This window comes from Tupaia chinensis, unplaced genomic scaffold, assembly GCF_000334495.1.
Source record: "Tupaia chinensis unplaced genomic scaffold, TupChi_1.0 Scaffold000570_1, whole genome shotgun sequence".
Taxonomy (NCBI): Eukaryota; Metazoa; Chordata; class Mammalia; order Scandentia; family Tupaiidae; genus Tupaia; species Tupaia belangeri.
Genome location: NW_006160084.1, coordinates 1,030,502 through 1,040,201, shown reverse-complemented (window position 1 = coordinate 1,040,201; position 9,700 = coordinate 1,030,502). Strand labels below are relative to the sequence as shown.

The 9,700-nt window shown below is 45.2% G+C and overlaps 1 pseudogene; it reads right to left on the bottom strand.

The window, feature by feature from the left end:
* Positions 1-6,307: 6,307 nt before the first annotated feature.
* Positions 6,308-6,814, bottom strand: LOC102472464 (NADH dehydrogenase [ubiquinone] 1 beta subcomplex subunit 10 pseudogene; annotated as a pseudogene).
* Between the last annotated feature and the right edge of the window lie 2,886 nt (positions 6,815-9,700).

Sequence of the window (9,700 nt, the reverse complement as noted above, 5' to 3'; positions counted from 1 at the left end):
TTTAAATTAGACCTTTTAAGCATAGTCAACAACACCAAAAATAGACAAGTGGGGATTCTATCAAGTTAAAAAGCTTCTTGCACAGCAAAGAAAACAATCAATAGGGTCAAGAGACATCCTACATAATAGGAGAAAATATTTGTAAACTATACATCTGACAAGGGATTATGAACCAGAATACATGAAGATCTCAAACAGCTTAGCTACAAAGAAACCCAATAATCAATTAAAAAGTGGGCAACTGTTCTGAACAGACAAGTCTCAGAGGAAGACATACAAATGACCAACAAGCATATAAAAATGTTAAACATCTCTAATCATAAGGGGAATGCAAAACCATAGTAAGGTATAACCTCCTCCAGTTATAATGGCTATTATCTAACACACAACCACAACAAAGTAACAAGTACTGGTGAGAATGTCGGGTAGGGGGAGTCCACCTACACCATTGGTGAGAATGTTAACTAGCACCGCCATTGTGGGAAACAGTAGGGTACTTCCTTGAAAAACAAAAAATAAAACTATCTATCTCTCAGCCCAGCAATCTCACTATTGGGGATATAACTAAAGGATTGGAAATCAATCTGTTGGAGAGAGATCTGCACACTCATGTTTATTTCAGCATTATTCACAAGATCTAAAATATAAAATCAACCTAAGTACCCAACAGCCAATGAATGGATAAAGAAAATGTGGTATATATAACCAATGGACTACGGTTCAGCAATTAAAAAACCAATGAATTTCTGCTACCTGAGATAAAACGAATGTACTTGAAAGGTATAGTGCCAGATGAACTAAGCCAGGTTCTGAAAGACAAATACGGTATGCTCCCACTTAACACATAGAGTGTCCTCACTCATTAGCAGAAGCTAAAAGACTTGACATCACTAAAGTAGAAAATGTAATGGTGGATACTACTGGGTTGTCAGAAAAGTCAGGACTTTTTTTTTTTTCTATGCAATATGCGTCATGACTTTTCTGACAGCCCAGTAGAGGCTGAATAGAGGAGGGAGGTAGAGAGGATTGGAATAAATTGGCCAAAAGACAAGAATGCATATTAAACAAGTAGAATAATTTCCAGAACAGTGTACCCCATAGAATAAAAAACATCAGTGGCAAGTTAATACATATTTTAATAAAAACCTGTAAGAGCGAATTTCAAACGTGCACTGTACAAAGTAATTGACAAATGCTGTAGATGGTAAGTTTATACCCTTGATTCGATTATTACACACTGTATACATGTTTGTTTACAAAACATTCCATAGGGGCCAGCAGGTGATGTGGTGGTTTTGGATTCCCGCATGACTGACTGTAGTTCAAGACCTGGACTCAGTGGCTTGAAATCACAACAAATAATTAAATAAATGTTTTAAAAAATAAAACCACACTATACCTGACCAAGATATACAATGATTATATGTAAATCATAAATTATAATAAATACTGAAAGAATGAATAAATGAATAAAGAAGAAAAATAATAAATTTGTAAACCTAAGGCAGACATGGCTGGATGCCTGCCTGGTAGCATTCACTCCACCTTTTTTCCTGCTGGCAAAATTATCCACCAAGACAAAGGCAGAAAATACTGGGCACATACTTTTTTTCTGAGCTTCCTAGGTGGCTAAGGCATAAGCAGGTGACCCAGTTCCAGGAGTGAGAGCTCTTGAGCAAGGGACTCCTAACCAATAAAAAGAGTCTCAAGAAAAGACTCTCCTTTATCTGGTTGCTGTTAGGTCCCATGTGTTGCCTGGCACTGCAGCAGCCATCCTGTGGCCATGAGGCAGTGAAGAACCAAAGAACTAAGGACCATGAGGCAAAAGGAGCAAGAGACAGAGACACTGATGATATCAATCAGTAATGAGGAAAGCAGCAAGGTAAAAGAGTAATGAATAAAATTATGTATATATATATGTGTGTGTATACATATACACACATATATTTAATTCATTTTATATATAAAACCATATATATGAATATATATATGTATGTATATATTTTTTTTTGATAAGAGAAATGTTTTGCTATAGGGTGTGTGTGTGCTCACCAGAGAGACAGAGAGACAGAAAAGGAGAAACGACCCCTTGGGGGGGATGGCCACGTTAAAAATCCCTTCTCCTCCATTCTCCTCTTGGGATTTTGGGCATGCATACACATGTGCCTGGTGTGAGTATTAAGCTGCCAGGCCCAGTACTCAAAGCACGGTCAAGTACATGGGAGTATAGCAACATAACCATTATACCCTCTGCTGGCCTCCCAACCATATTTTTTAAAATAAGGAACTAAAGTAAATTTGGGAGACATATTACCAGGTACAATAGGAAAAGGTCTAATGTAAAGTAAAAAGTCCTGGGTCTTAGTTCTGGTTCTAGTACAAGCCAGATGGACAACACGGGGCAAGTTGTTTAGCCTCTCTAAACTTTGGGGGAGGGGGTGTTTATCCTGTTTCTTTATGAGGATGTGTAAGTTTATACTGTCAACTTGGCTAAGCTTGCATTACATTTCCCCAAATCCCCTTCTCTCAGTGTGTCTAGACTGAGTTGGCAAAAACAAACAAATGAACAAACAAAAAAACTCAGCCATGAAGCCTGGAAGGCAGAAGTGAAGCAGCAGCCATTCATCTTGGAGGTCATCACCACTGGACAGATGCAGAGGAACTGGCAGGTCCTAGCTTGTGCTCACTTTTCCCCACCCGGCTTCCAGCTCTTCCTAATGGTCCGGCTGCCAGCCTTGCTCACTGACGATGCCCCGGCCCCTTCTCCAGTCTCAGAGACAACGGCCTTCTAGAGACTGCAGCACCAGGTTCTCCTTCGCCGTCCCACCACAGCAGTGGCATGTGAAAGTCATCAGAACCAAACTGGAGTCATCTGTGTCAATCTGTGTTCAATCCTGACTAACGCCAGCAGGGGAAGACCAGGGTGGAGGGGAGGGTGACTGTCCCGCGAATATGCCTGATAACAAGAACTGTCCTAAGGACTCAGCCGGTACCACAGCTTTGCACAGAGACTGCTGCAATCTCATGCAGAAAAGCACTTCTGAGCGGGCATCTGCCCAGAAACTGCTGTCCAACGAGGGCTGATGCCACACCTGTCTTTAGTCTGGCAGCCAAAGCTAACTGTCCCCACAGCACTGAGGTAATCCCTCCTCATCACTCACCTCCCTGAATACAGCCCTGGTTTAAGGAGGCAAGCAGACTTTGCATTGCAATGAGTATTCCTGAATATGCATTTTTCTTTTCTTATGGAGAGTTTTATTTTGTTTTGCTTTTGTTCTTGCCAGAGGGCATGTTTCCTCACTGGAGAGACAGAGAGAGGCAGGGAGAGAGAGAGAGAGAGCACCACCCCAAACCCCCAAGTGAGGTGTGGTCACACCACAATCCCCTTTTCATTTCTCCATCTTGTCAGGATTCCGCGCACACAAGCACATGTGCTCAGGGTATTTTTTTAAGCTGCAGGGGCTAGGACTGGTGTAGTCAGCCATGTGGATTCAGCTGCCTTAACCAGTAGGCCATGGGCCAATCCGAGTCCTTCTCTGTGCCTGTTACTTAGCGGTTGACAGGGACGTGCCTGCTCTCCTGTACTCTGGGGAACTCCTACTTCCTTGCTAGTACCTGTGATTCAGGAGGACTTGGGTGGTGACTTCCCTCTGATCCTCCAACTCCTTCCTTCAGATCCCTGGTTCTTAGCCTCTCCCACAATGGTGTAAACTCTCCTTACACCAAATCCCTTATTCCATGATTTTCACAGTGGTTCTGTTTTCCTGATTAAACCCTGAGTGATACAAGAGTCAAATGAAATTATGGATCCAAAGCAATTAGCATAGCACCAGACACATGGTAGGGACTCAATACCTTATTAGCTCCTCTTATCAGTATCATTGTTTTCAATGCTATTAATACAAAAGAGCTGAGAAACCTGCTTTTCTAATTGTCTCACTATGCCAAGGAGTAAACAAAAATTCTTCCGGGGGGAGCCAGCAACTACAGTGGTGGTTAAGACACTGAACTCTCAGATGGCTGACCTCAGTTCAAATCCTGCACCTGGCAGCTTGCTTTCTCACTTTCCCGCCACCCCCTCTCTCTGTGGTGAGCACACATGCCCTACAGCAAATGAAATAATAATAATAATAATAATAATAAATCAAATTAAACAAACATTTCTTAAAAAAAAAAAATTTCCACCAGGTTGAATGGCTCACCGAGAACCATACCTCAATTGTGTCCCAGCTGGCACCAGAACTCAGGTCTCCTGATTTCCAGTGCCCCTCTTTTAACAGGCTCTGGCCCATAGCCCTGGTGAACCTAGCATTCTGGTTATCACACAATAGTTAGGATGCTACTGGCTGCAACTCTAATTAAGCCAGACTTGAATTGGCCTAAACAGTATGGAGGGTTTACCAGCTTACTAACCAAAATATCGAGAGAGTCCTGGCCTCAGACATATTCTCAGGGTGTCAACAGGGCTGAGCTCCTCTCTCTGCAGTTCCCTCACCTCTCCTTCCCGCTAGGAGAAGCCCTACCACGGCACAACTCATGGAAACAGAAATGGCTACACTTCTAGGCCTCACGCTCCAAACTACAGCTATCCTGAGAAAGAGTCTCTGTAAGTCAAAGTACGATTGGACGGTTCAGTTCTCGTGCCCACCTGCACTCAGGCTCTCTGGTTGTTGGTGGTGGTAGTGGTGGGAGAAAGGGGTGGAATACAGTGATTGGTTTAGTCGAGACCATGCTCTATGAACCTAGAACTGGCAGGAACAGTGGCAGGTGTGAGAGCGAGCTTCCTTAGAATCACAGAAAGCCCTCAATAAAATCTGGGGGTGCAGGAGAAGGTGGGGAAACTGGAAGTCGATGCTGGGAAGCAACAGTTGTAGAATGGCTGTTACATTTCCTGACCTAGTATCTTTTTCCGATAACCCTTATTTGGTATCTGGAGGAAACCAGAAAAGCACCATTTTGGAAAGAAATACACAATCGTAGGTGATGTATTTAAAAGTAGTGGTCTTGTGATTAAATATTTATGGCCACTTAGTTTAATGTAAAACGCCCATCAACCATTTCCACTGAGTCTGTCAGATGCCCACGAGGCTTGTGGACAGTGGGGGCTTGAGGGCTGCCTCTCACCCCTGCTCTATGTCATAATAATTAGCCCAAGAGCCTCAGCCATCCATCTACTGCTCCCGCAGTATGAAAATGTGCAAACGGAAATCAGCCAGGACACAATAACGCTGTCCTTCTTGATAGTACAGGCCAAGCAGAGAAGTATGAAATATGACTTTAACTTAAAAGTGACTTCTTTATCATCTTTATTATTCTAATTTGACATTGTGGAGGAGGGGAACACATGTAATTTTCTCATTACCCTTCAAAGTTCTTAGTTGGGACTCCCTGTAACAAAACACAGATGAACAAGAATAAAACAAACAGAAGTTATTAACATGTATGCCTCACAAAAACATGGGAGATACCCAGGGAAAATGGGTAACTTTCAAAACAGTGGCAGAGAACACTGTCTTAAATGCCATCATCGATTAAAACAGAGAAAGAAGGGGGGGTCCCAGTTACGAGAAGGTGACTAGGAAAAGCATGCTAATGAGAGCGAGACTTGTTCTGCGAAATGTAGTACCTTTGCCATTGACAAGGGCCTCTTACGATTTAGTCATTCTTTTCCTGGAACGAAGGAGGAGACACTTACAAATGGGGATTTCCCTTATAGATGTAAACGTCCTTACAAAAAGATCACTCTACTTTGTTTTCAGAGCTTTTTTTGTGTTACTGTTTCTCAAAACAATTAGTTCAAAATAATGCTTGTGCCAAAGGGGCATACTTGCGAGTAGCATACCCTGGTCTCCTACAGTCATATTTGGGGGTGGCATATTCTGGTGTCCCATGTCTCCTGCATCATATAAATAACATACATTAACATGCAAAAATCTTAGGTTTTCAGTCCAAAGAGTTTTTTTTTTCTTTTTTTTTGGAGAGGATTTTTGCTATAGGGCGCGTGCGCTCACCAGACAGACAGAGAGAGACATAGAGCCAGAAAGCGAGAAATCACCCCCCAGGGGGGATGGTCACGCCGCAATCCCTTCGCCTCCATTCTCCTCTCGGGATCTTGGGCACGCACGCACACGCGCCCAGTGTGAGTGTTAAGCCGCCGGGTTCGGGATGCGAACCGCGGTTGACTATGGGGGAGTCCAGCGACATAGCCATTACGCTAACTGCTGGTTCCCTTTTTTTTTTTCTTTTTTAAAGAAGCAACAGGCGGCTTTATTGTGGGAATGGAGGTCACAAGGGCTGACACCCGGCCTCAGGCAGCTGCAGCCTCCATAGCAGCTTTTCTTTCTGCCAGCATCCTCTGCTTCTGTTTGGCCAGGCACTTCCTGGCAGAATAATGGGCCCCCAGGTCGTGGTAGCAGTCCTGGAAGGCCTTGGACACCTGGCCGGACTGCTCCAGCTCCTTGGCACAGTTCTGCCTGTGGCTTTCCCCTTCCCTCTGCGGGCAGGCCTTAGGCCTCTCCTGAATGATGTTGACTATTTCTTGATCCACTTTGTAGTCCCTCCTCCACTGCATTTCGGCTTCAAACATGCACAAGAGTCCTTCTCCTCGCACTCGGTGATGTCCAGCACGCAGCGGAACTTTCGTAGTAGTGAGACCTGTTCTTGGCATGCTGCCGCTCTATGAACTCTCTCACGAGGGTCACGGGCGGGTCCACGAGGAGGTCGAAGGCCTTTGTCAAGTAGGTGATGGGGTTGGGGAGCGAGGTCTGCAGCATGGAGGCTCGGGTTACACGCCCTTGTTCCAGCAGTCCGGCATGGCTGCGGCCTCGGCCCTTGGTTGCTGCCCAGCTGAGTCCAAAGACTTTTGATAACTGTAAACACCTGGAATTTGAGCTCAGTTTCTGGAAGACACTTGGTGATGATCTCTTTGGATCCCAAGGGGCCATTTCCTCCCATGTGAGAAAGGTTTGCTACATATGGGACCCAGAGATGCCAGTTTCTGGGTAACAACAGTGTGCAATTCTGGTCTGTTTGCCCTGGGATCCATTCTTGCCTATCCCTGCTTTGTTCTGTTATCACCCTTCAGGCTGTGCTCCCCACGAACCCTGGTTCTGTGGCTCCTGGTTGGGTTTGACCAATGGGAGATGCCAGACTGGATGTGACCAATAGGAGATGCTAGGTTGAGTTTGACCAATGAGAGGTGCCAGGTTGGGTGTGACCAATGGGAGGTACTGGATGAAGATGTGACCAGTGGGAGGATGGGGTGTGGCCAGTGTAGGTGCTGGATGGAACATGGCCAGTGGAAGACTCTGACCTGAGTTTGGGAGGTGGAAGAAAAGGAAAAGGCAGAATTTTTCTCTCCTTCGCTCTCTGTCTTTGGTGACTTTTCTTGTAGCAGCTGTTTGTCTTCCTTGACACTATTCTGTACCACAGAGCCAACCATGAGTCCGGCCTCCACCAATGTCTCCAGCCCCTGGATACAGGTTACCACCGTGTTCTTCCTTGCCTCCTTTGCTCAGCAGTAGTAACATCTCCCTGTTGTTGCAAGTCCAGGGATGCCTCCCAGTTCCCTGTGGCTTGCTTCTTAGACTCTGCCTTCATCTGTGTAATCATTCCCTCACATTCAACTCCCTTTGTTCAAATTCTTAGAGTGGGTTCTGTTTTCCTCATTGGACCTTGACAGATACACACAGCATCAAGGATTAACAGAGATGATTTTGAGGCCAAATCACATCAGAGGACTGCCAGGCAGATTTATTGTCAAATCCTAAAACTGCAAAAATAGGGCAACCTTCTTCAGAAACACCATCTGGTCCCACAATATTCCCCTAATGTCTCACCCAAATCCCTGCTGTGATGAAGTTTGCATCTGACAACCAGACAGGACCAAGTCACTTGGCCTCAGGCACGAATGTGAGCACGGGTGTCAGTGGGCGTGAGGGCCATGCCAGAGCACTAGCAGGAGCCACAGCTACGTTGGTCGGAGAAAGTCTGGGAAGAAAAAGGATGCTTCTAAGTAGCCACCAAAATTGGATGAACTGACCCAAATTCCAGGTTGTCAGGCCATATACTTGGCTTTCAAGGGAGACAGTCATTTTTGCTGGTTCTCTGCCTTGTTCTTTGGGAATTAAAACAGTGCCTGCTACATAGGAGCTACTCAAATATTTGTAGCGTTGCATTTGTTCATTCATTTATTTGCTGTATACTTAGTAAGTGCATGGATGGTTTCTGATTGCAAGTGCCAGAAACCCAGTTCACATTAGCTTACACATAAAAGGAATTGTAACCCACATGACTGAAAAGTCCAAGTGTGCAATAGCTTCAGGCATGGCTAGATCCAGAGGCCCAATGGTGCATCAGGAGTTGCTGGCTATCCAAGTCTCATTGTGCTGTCTGTTGTGTTAGCTTCAGTGCAGACAACTCTGCCAAGGGAGAGTGGAGAGAAGGCCCCTAGTACTCAGGTGATAGCCTATCAGGATAACTCTAGAGGAGGGCGCTTGTCTTTTTTTAAATGTTTAGCACAAATCCAGGGCTTGTCACTCATCCATTCTGATTGTCCTGGGGTTCCTGCCTTCCCTTAGCCAGGGCAGGCACCAGGACACTTTGATTCAAATTCCCTCCAGGACTGTCCGCAATTGGAAGCAGAGGTTTCCACCAAGGGAAAACAAGGCACTCGTATGAGAAGAACAACAGTGGGTGCCAGACAGGCAGAAACTGCAAATGGCCACCACGGAGCCAGGTCTGTGACAGGTTCCGTGGGCCAGGTGCATACATCACTGTGTCCCCATCCGCATGGCGTACATATTCTAGTAGGGAAGCCTGGCAGTAATTTGAATCAAGGAAGTGAAGCAGACGTGGAGGAAGTACTGGAGGCAAGAGGAGAAGCTCCCGGGGATGCAATGCCATAGCTGCCTTCGGAACCCAACTACCTTCAGGTCTGGCCCATCTGGAAGCTCGTAAACTGGCTCTGTGTCCACATTGGACACTCGGAGTTTCAGTGATGTCTTCCAGAACCCAGTGCTGGAGCTACAGTCGGTAACAGATTGTGCAGGTTACATGAGATGCCGGAAGTCTCTGGGAGAATAGACTGGAAGCATTTTGGTCACAATTGTGGCAGAGGGGAGGGTTCGAACAGGGAATGAAACCCAAGGTGCTGAAATGCACTTTGGGTCAGCTTCCAACTCTCAACCAAGATAGAAGATGTGCAATTCATTTCTTTTTTTTTTTTTTCTAAAAGACTTTAAAACTTTGAGATACTTGGGGCTAAGAGGTCATGTAGAGGTTAAGGTGTTAGACTCCCACCTGGCGAACTGTGGTCCGAAACCTGGACCCAGTGGCTTGACACTCACACCAGATGCCTTTGTGTGTATGTGTGTGTGTGCACATGCCCAGAATCCCAGGAAAAGAGTAGAAGAGAAGGGATTATGTCATGGCCATTCCCTCTGGAGGGTAATTTCTTGCTTTCCATCCTTCTGTCTTTCTGGTAGACATGCACATGCACTATAGCAAAAATTTCTCAAAAAAAAAATTTGAAATACTTAGTTTCACATGAAATTTGAAGAAGAACAGAGGGGTCCTGTATACACTTTCCTCCCACTTCCCCCAATGGTAAGATTGTGTGAAACTCTAGCAGAATATCACAGACTGATCCAACTCATAGACTTTGTTCTGACTCCTCTGGTTCAGCTGGGACTTATTTGTG